Source organism: Bos taurus, chromosome 18 (genome assembly GCF_002263795.3).
Source record: "Bos taurus isolate L1 Dominette 01449 registration number 42190680 breed Hereford chromosome 18, ARS-UCD2.0, whole genome shotgun sequence".
In the NCBI taxonomy this organism is placed as follows: Eukaryota; Metazoa; Chordata; class Mammalia; order Artiodactyla; family Bovidae; genus Bos; species Bos taurus.
In genome coordinates, this window is record NC_037345.1 from 37,427,557 (window position 1) to 37,435,701 (window position 8,145).

The window sequence follows — 8,145 nt, forward strand, 5'->3', positions numbered from 1 at the left end:
AAGGGGTAGGCTTCCAAGCAGCGGCACCTGCCTGGATCAGGCGCATTTTCATTGCATGTCAGGCAGATTGCTGCAGCTCTATACACTGCACACGCCCTGTGCAGCTGACCTGCATTACAGCTGTGATGATGCTTGTCAGTGAAAGGAAGTTTCAGCCTCAGGAACAGCCTTAAAAAGGGCTTTTAATTCCTCCTGGGAACTCTACCTGTGCCTTAGGATGGTGGCGGGGTCACCTCTGTTCTGGCAGCTGAGGAGAGCAAGAATCTGCCATGTGATTTCTTCCTCCCATCTTTTCATCAGCCCCTTGTTCTTTAGGAAACATCACACTTATTGCTGATTACAAATACATTATAAAAACAATAACAAACAAGAAAAAAATAAACCCAAGTTAAAAAAAAAAAAACCTTATGTGATAGAATCTAACACTAATCAAGTGCTGTAAGTTCTGCTTTTCAAAATAGTAGTTTGCTATGACTTAAAACAAATATTTATTTATTTGACTACACCATATCTTAGCTGCAGCATGAGGGATCTTTAGTTGTGGCATGCAAATTATCAGTTTGGCATGTAGGATGTTAGCCACTGAACTACCTGGGAAGTCCCTGCTATGACTTTTTTAGCTTGTAGGTGTAGGTCCTCAGGGCTGGCTTCCTTCTCCAGTAGGTTTTTTTCTTTTTTTTTTAAGATTTCCATTTTGTCCACTTCCTCTTGAACCCCTGACTCTGACAACAATCAGGCTGTACTCTGTATCTATGGGTTTATTTTTGTTTCTTTAGATTCTACATATAAGTGAGATCGTGTGATATTTGTCTTTGTCTGACTTATTTCACTTTGCATAATGCCCTCAGCATCCATCTGTGTTTTTAAATGGCAGTATTTCCTTCTTTTTTATGGCTGAGTAGTCTATCATGTATATACCACATCTTCTTTATGCATTCGTTCATTGACAGACGATTAGGTTATTTCCATAACTTGGCTACTGTGAATAATATTACAATGAATACGGGAGTGCAGGTATCTCTTTGAGATCCTGATTTTATTTTTTTTGGATCCCAAAAGTGAGATGCTAGATCATACGGTAGTTCCAGTTATAACTTTTTGAGGAATCCGTATTGTTTCCTATAGTAGCTCCATCAATTCACATTGTCACCCACAGGCCACAAGCGTTCCCTTTTCTCCATAGCATCACTGACGCTTGTTGCCCCTTCTCCTTTTGGCGATAGCCATTCTAACGGGTGTGAGGTGATGCCTTATTGTGGTTTGATTTGCACTTTCCTATGATTAGTAGCAAAGAGTACCTTTCCTGTGTCTGTTGGCCACTTGTATGTCTTCTTTAGAAACAGTTTTCCAGCAGGGTCTTCTCTAAGGCTATTTAGAATGCTGGGTTACTGCCCTTGTAGTTTGTATACTCTGAACACTATCTGCTCATTTCTAGCTCTAAATTCTCCCTTCTCTTCTAAAACGTTTCTCTGACTTTCTGGAGACTCCTTTTGTTCCCCCTTGAAACTAATAGTTTAAATGGCTGCGCATCACATACCAGGGGTAGCTGCTTCAAGCTCTTAAATCTCTTACCCAGGTTTCTCCCGTCCAGGTGTACTACCTTCAAGTTTATTCAGTTCAGACTCATTCAACTGACATGTATTGAATGCTCACAAGTTGTAAATCCCTAAACGCTTGAGGCTGTGTATCTGTCTCTTTCTCACTTTCTATTCTTTCATCATCTTTTATCTATCTGGAGCATAAGATACAAGAAGTCTTACAGAAACTTATATAGACTGCTTTCTTAGCATGTTCAACTTTTCTTCTTTCTATTATTTAAAACTATTCTATAATAATACGGAGAAGGCAATGGCACCCCACTCCAGTACTCTTGCCTGGAAAATCCCATGGATGGAGGAGCCTGGTGGGCTGCAGTCCATGGAGTCGCTAAGAGTCGGACACGACTGAGCGACTTCACTTTCACTTTTCACCTTCCTGCATTGGAGAAGGAAATGGCAACCCACTCCAGTGTTCTTGCCTTGAGAATCCCAGGGATGGGGGAGCCTGATGGGCTGCCGTCTATGGGGTCGCATAGACTGAAGTGACTGAGCAGCATTCTATAATAATAATGGCAATGACAACAATAAACCAAGAATCTTAACCATCTACCATTATGTTCTCTACCAAAATGGGATGAATGAAATTTAACAAGTTTCCTTATAGCATTCATTTCATGATTATTCTCCCAAAGGAGTTGTTTCATTCTGGTAATAACAGTGTAGTCACAGTCCAGGGGTATGGTTTTCACCTTTTTCCCCTTCTTCTTCCAAAGTTCTCATCATGGAGTATTCTCCAGAAATCAGCTGGACTGTTTTCAACATGCACCTCCCTTTCTGCCCCTTCTCTGCTCCAGACAGAAAGGTTAATATTGAGAGGGTGAATGAGTGTGAGTTCCCAAGTGTGGGCCTTTAGAACCTGGTTTTGAATCCTGGATTTTCCATTGCTAAGTGTGTGGTTTGGAGCAAGTTACAGTCCTTGAATGTAAAATGGTGACAATCATAGTACCAGGTTCATAGGAATTGTTGGAACAATTAAATAAAAAAAAATACTACATGTAATCTAGCAGGATGCCTTGCATAATGCCTACTTGAAAGGTACATTGAAAAGGAAATGAGATGCTAGAATCTTGAGTGGGTGGGTAAAGTATCTTACTTAAGAAAATGGATAATTTTAGCAGCATTTAAGTTATATTGGTTCAGTTAGCTTGATGGTTATAAATATTCCCCAAATACATATCTGGATTTTTCCTAAATTTGGATATCAGTGGATCTGAATGTTCTTGCACTGATAAAAGGAAGAAAGGAAAGAAAGAGGGAAAGGAGGGAGAAAGAGAGAAACCAATCAAAGGATGTCAGTGTCAGATGGACTGCATCATGTTTGAGAAAGGTTTGTATAATAATGAATGTTATGCATGCACATAGCTCAGCTTCTGACATGACTTTGATGATAATATCAGTTCCCACATCTCACATGCCAGAAGTCCCTGCTGCCTGACCTGGAGGTGCCCACTACTTTCTTCTCACAAGTCACAGTTTTTCTTTGTACCATTATATTTTTTCACATTCTGCTTTCCATCACAGCTATTTTGCTCAGGTGGAATCCCTCAGTGCCATTCTCTCATCCTCCTTGCCCTACCACATGGTGGATGGAATCGGGTGGAACACGGCCATTCATTTGGGCAAGGCTCAAACCTGCTGACTAGATGATGGATTCCCTCTAGTCCAGAAACAAGTAAAACCTGAACACAAGATCAGGGCAGTGCAGAAGCTGGAGGGGGTTTGGGGAGGCGGATTGGGAGCAGTCTCCCCTTGGTTTCATTTTTGAAGAGTGGCACCTTTCACCAATTTTTAAAGGACGCAAGATTTTACATGAAGATTGTCAAGATGATGATGATAAGGGAAGAAGCACCAGGAAACAAAGGTCACTGTGCTCCAAGTATCAGGTGAGGCCTTGGAACCTCACGGCGGTATGTCACCATGCGGCCCTTTTACATCCACCCTCCCGTCCATCCACTAGTGTATATAGGTGTTATAGGCTGAAACTACCTGACCGCCCCCCCCAGCCCCAAGCTTTCCCTTCTTGTAAAAACCTGTGTACTCCCACATGAGGCCCAGCCTGCTTTTCCCCACATTGCCCTCCACGTACCCAGCTGAACTAAACCCATGGCCTCAGAACCCTTGAGGGTCCAGCCCTGCCTCTGACTCTGGTTTCTTTTTCTCTTACTGTGCTGTTTTCACATGAGCTTCCTGGATGTCCCTCAAACGTTCTGATCATGTTCCCGTCTCAGGGCCTTTGCCCCTTCTGTTCCCTCCGCCTGAAGTGTTCTATTCCATATGTGTACATGGCTGATATACTTCCTCATTTCTTTTAAATGTCACCATCTCATCAAATGTCACCTTCTAAGGGAGGCCCTCTCTGACCACCCAAGCTAAACACATTCTCCAGTCACCCTCTCTCTCCTTACTCTGCTACACTATTTTTCACATGCCGCTAAGCATTGTGTTACGAACATATCAGCTTGTTGTCTGCTCCCCAACTAGAATGTAAGCTTAATGAAGGCAGGGACTTTGACTCTTTAGTCCTTTGCTGTATCCCACTGCTGGAGCAGTGTCCAGTACATCATAGGAACTCGGTTAATTTGTTGTGTAAGTGAGTGAACAATGAGTGATTTTCACTCATCCATCCATTTAGTGCATACCGGTTGAGTGCCTACAGTATGCAAAGACAAAGACATCATAGTCCCTGCCTTCTAGGACATAGCAGTCTTGAGGAGATAGACATAAATAGATACAGATATATAAACAGATATTTATGAAGAAGATTTGCAGGTACAGTGATAGAGTTATGGCCCGGATGTTTTCTCAAATACAGTGTCAGAGAAGCAGCAGATAATATGCTGACATTAAGTATACTCCTTTGCTTAAGAATTGAAGCCACAAATAAATGTGTGTGTGTGTGTGTGTGTGTCTTTAGTGCTTTGGCATTATAGGATTTCATAGAGTTTGGAGAAAGGCTCAAAATAGCTTTTCAGTGATGTTACAGTATGACAGAAAGGTGAAGAATTCACTTTCTTTCCCCTCAAATGAAATAGAAGCAGTGGCATTTCTCCCAGGTGGGCCCAGGCATTGTACAAGACCCACATATTTTTCAGTAAGAGGCTCACATTTGCTGTGATGCTAGAAGCTTCTAATGGGCCTCTGAGGGTTGTAAATTATATCAAATAATTTTCCAGATACTAAGCTGTTGTTTTTTAAAGGATGGAGATGGGAGGGGTGAAGATGAAGCTTTCCTTGGATCATGAAATTATACCTTCTTCCAGCCACATTCAATAAATCTTTTTGAATGTCAAATATTCATTCATTCAGTATTTACTGAGTATCAACTATGTGAGAAGTGCCATATGGGACCATGGGACTGTCCTTAGTTGGCTTAAAATCCATAGATCCTTACTGGAAAAACTGCTAGAACTTGATGTAGCTTTTTGCTATTGTTTTAGCATTTATATTAAATTACTGTGGTTTTTATTATATCCTTATTGTAGCAAGTCAAATAAAACAGAAGTATATAAATATGTGTAAAGGAAAAATGTTCAATGATCCACTCTTCCCCTTCATTCCTACCACCCCTTGTAATTAATCTTTCAGTAATTTGTTGGATGGGCTTCCCTGGTGGCTTGGTGGTAAAGAACCCACCTGTTAGTGCAGGAGACTCGGATTTGATCCTTGGGTCGGGAAGGTCCCCTGGAGAAGGAAATGGCAACAAACTCCAGTATTCTTGCCTGGGATATCACATGGACAGAGGAGCCTGCAGGCTACAGTCCATGGGGTCACAGAGTTGGACACAACGAGTGACTAAGCAACAACAAATGTGATGGATATCTTTCTGTATCATTATCTTTGTACACATACCCAGACTTTACTTTTATTTTACAAAAATGGCGTTATATCATACAGATGGCCCTGCAGTGTACTCCTTAAAACTGACTAAGGTATAATAAACATTTTTCTAGGTTTTATTCTTTCTAGTAAGTTCATAATTTCCTATAGACTGGGTATAACAGAATGCAGTCACCCATTTCCTTAATCATAGACTTTTAGGTGAATCAAGGTTTTTTTCCTATGATATTCAATGCCTAAATAAACATCCTCATACATATTTTTATATATTGGTGATTTTAGTTCTGTTCAGTGGATTCTGATAAATGTGATTATTATGTCAAAGAGTAAATGAATTTTTAGTCTTTAATAGGCATGGCTTGATTATCTTCCAAAATGGAGCAATTCATATTTCCTTCAGAAATACACAGGAGTACTTTTGTCCCTAATATTGTCCCCAGCACTGGATGTCCTCAGTATTGTTAAGTTTTGTCAATAAAGACAGTAATAGTATTTAACAGAGATAGTTCCTTGTTGCTTTAATTTCATTTACCTGACCATCCATGGGGTTGGGTATCTTTCATACATTCAGTGGACGATCTGCATCCCCCATTCTCCAAGTTCTTGTTCACGTCTCTTTGCTTATTTTCCTACTATGTTTTCTTTTTCTTCTTGACTGTAATAGAAGCTCTTTTGTGTGTTAAAAATGATAATGCTTTGGCTATATATAAGAATACAGCATGTATTAATCTTGCAGATTGATATAGCAGCTTATTTTTATGATTTCTTTCTCTTTTTTTTATCTTGCTCATCAACTTTTTGGATATGGTGCTCATCAAAAAAAGTGAGTTTGATAGGTCAGGGTCTTTGGGGCAGAGAGCAAGGTCCTGTTTGTGGTTCTTGTGGGTACAGTGTAACGTGTCAGGGTCTGTTGCTGCCACACACTTAAGACCAAGATACCATCTCCATCAGCCTTTCCCTTCTCACTCTTCTCCCTGATTTACAGTAGGTTTTTGCCTTCTGGCCGCAAACCTTGTGTTCTATCAGCAATGCCGAGCATACTTCTACTAGAAAACATTTGGGATGCTCTGAACCTCAAAATGAGGTTAATGAAAGTAGTAGTCATTAAAAAATAATTTGGCATTTCCTAATATCCCAGGGGCTTTCCTGGTGGCTCAGTAGTAAAGAATCTACCTGTCATTGTAGGAGATTTGATCCCTGGGTTAGGAAGTTCCCCTGGAGAAGGAAATGGCAACGCACTCCAGTATTCTTGCCTGGGAAATCCCACGGACAGAGAAACACTGTGGGCTTCAGTCTGTGCAGCTGCAGAGTCGGACACGATTTAGCGACTAAAGAGCAACCACAGCAGTATCCCAAGGCCATTTCTCACTCTGGGACTTCTCCATACCCAAATATCCAGTTTGCCATGAGGCAGACTAGCACACCCCTCCCTGTCAAGCTTATCTCTCATTGCCTTTGCTTTGTCTCTCATTGGCCCCCTACTCTGAAAGAGTCATGAGAAGTCTCTAATACCTCTTGTTATTTCATCCTGGGAACTGGATTTTATACAGAATCGATTTAATTAAAATCCGCTATTTATTTTGCATCTGTCATGTTGTTAGGATGTAGTTTCTACAGACCTAGGCTTTGAGGACTTCAGTGTGTCTCTTCGGTAACTGAGTAATTTGTTCCCCTTGACAGGACTAATGTTCTGTCCTTCATAAACAGGGATGACTTTAGAAGGAGGCAGGCTCTCAGGTGAACTGTTTCTCTAATGATAACGATAGATATGAATGTTTAGATTTTCATACACATTTTCCCTGTCCTTGTGACTAAGCTGTCAGAGAAGGCTGGAACATCAGAGCTATAGGAAAGCTGAGGCAAGAAAACTGAGGCAGAGAGAAGTGAAATGGGCACGTTCGAGTCTCACAGCATATTGATGTACACCGACAGTCCTTGTGGATTTATGACAACCACAGACACAATAGTAATAGGATTTATATGTAGATTTCGGTAAATGAAAACAGGGTCGGATGGACCCATCAGCACATATATCATCATATTATTGGGACGCTGACCACTTCTAGAACTCTGAAGGTAATTCAGAGTCACAGTTTAGAGCAAGAACTTGGACCTCTCTACTCATTTCATGCCGTGGAAATGGAAATACAGGGAAATGAAGTGATATGCCAAAATTTGAATCCATATGCCCTGATTTCCTGGTCTAGCCCTCCGTCTTCTGTCTTATACCCCTATGATTGATGCAATAGTTTCAGGAGTAATTTTTTAAGTGAGCAGTAGAAAGATTGAAGCCCAGTATTTATGGAGAAACAGAATCTATTGCCACATTCACATATAGCCCCTTAACCTGCCTCCCAGCTAAGGAGGCTGGTGTTGTCTTGTTAATTTGTTCAGAAAATGTGTATGTCATTCCCTATGCTGGGGCTCAATAAACCAGAGGTAGGGGCCTGAGCAAGTGACTAAAATTTCATTATTACCAGTGGGGATAAAAGATGCAGCCCGCTGAAAATAAACAAATCCCTTTTTAACAATTTCACTAAAAACATATGCCATATAATTGAATATAAGTACAAATAAAAGGCACCTAGTACAGCTTGTTCCAACTTCTCTTTTATTAGAATCTAAGTGGTAACATTCATTTCCAGGCAGTGTCACTGATGTTGGTTTTGTTCATTATTAGGAGACTGTAGTTATTGCACTCTGAAGGGAG